Source organism: Taudactylus pleione, unplaced genomic scaffold, assembly GCF_031769625.1.
Source record: "Taudactylus pleione unplaced genomic scaffold, aTauple2 ptg000064l, whole genome shotgun sequence".
NCBI lineage: Eukaryota > Metazoa > Chordata > Amphibia > Anura > Myobatrachidae > Taudactylus > Taudactylus pleione.
Window position 1 is genome coordinate 10,302,519 of NW_028284466.1, and position 1,454 is coordinate 10,303,972.

A 1,454-nucleotide genomic window follows, 5' to 3' on the forward strand; every position below is an offset into this window, starting at 1 on the left:
GTGGGGGAGGCGTTTGGGTCCCAAGGGGGAAGTGAGAAAGTACAAGGGGGAGCTGTGGGGTAAAGGAGAGGAATATATAAAGTGGGAGGGAGATAGGTGCAAAACTGGTCCCAGAGGAGGGGCAAGCCCACAGTTACTAGCCACTGTAGGGGACGGAGCTAGGCGGAGTGGGGAGGAGGGAGGAGGCTGTCAGAGAAGAGCTGTGGGGAGGGAGGAGGTGAAGCAGCTGGAAAGGGGAATATCTCTGTGCCCGGCCCCTGGGTAACCCTGCTCCCTATGACCCAGTACATATTCAGGCGCCTCTAAAATGTTTTGGGGGGCGAGTTGCCTACTTGCCCCCCCCTTCCCCCTGTTCCGGTACTTATGCTAGGAATACATCTGTACATCATGGGGCAGACCGTGGAAATTAAGGCCACTTGGGGCAACTTTGCACTTAGGTTGGTTGTGTTTAGTAGAGGGACCCGGATCTAGTTATCATGAGCAGATAGGAGCCCACTCCTCAGATCTCTCCTAAATCATGGTAGCCGGCCCATGCTTTCTAGCTCAGGGACTGTGTATAGAGAATATAAAGGTGCCAGTCTGCCTTGCTTTAGTTATTACTTATATTACTAATTCTCCCCATGTTATGGAAGCTGCTTTGCTGTTTATATAAATGCTTTACATATTGAATTGCTATGTGTAACATGGCTGTAACTGAGAAGAATAATTCTCCTAATGTGTTTCTCTCTTGTACAGTTGACATCAGAATGATGAATATACCATGGACCACCGATAATTGGCGCACATTATACATAGCAGCTGGTGTATGTGGTCTGGCTTTTATCGGCCTCCTTATATGCATTTTTATTAGGTAAGTTACTAACATCATTTACACATTGTATTATGGTTTATTTACCCAGCCTGTTTTTGGTTTTGGTTCTAAAACCCTTTTTCTGTTTTGGTTTTGGCAAACCTCCCTGAAAGTTGTTGATTTTGCTTTTGTATGTGAATTTCCTTACAAATGCTTAAATATGTAAAATTGTATATTTTGTAGCTTTTTGTTCCTACATTAGTATATCTATCGTTAATATCTATTTAAAGTCATTAAAAGTAATTTAAATTCAATTTTTCAATGATCTGCTCACAGCTAGCCCAACTACAGCTACTGTCATTATTACTGTTATCCCCACCAATCTGTCATGTGATCCTACTACTATCTCCACCCAGCTATCATGTCCCTACTATGATCCCTACCCAGCTGTGACCATATTTCTACAACTACCATCCCCAGCTATAATGTGTCCCTACTAATACTAGCCCCATTTATAATCAAGTGTCCCTCCAAAGACTACCTATTCCTAAATAAATATTGTGGTTGGTATGTTCATTAAATGGCCTGGACAGTGTTAGGGAATGTAAGAGGGATGTTGCAGGCTTTAGGTAGTGGGAAGAGAAGGGGCACAGTATACAGTGGC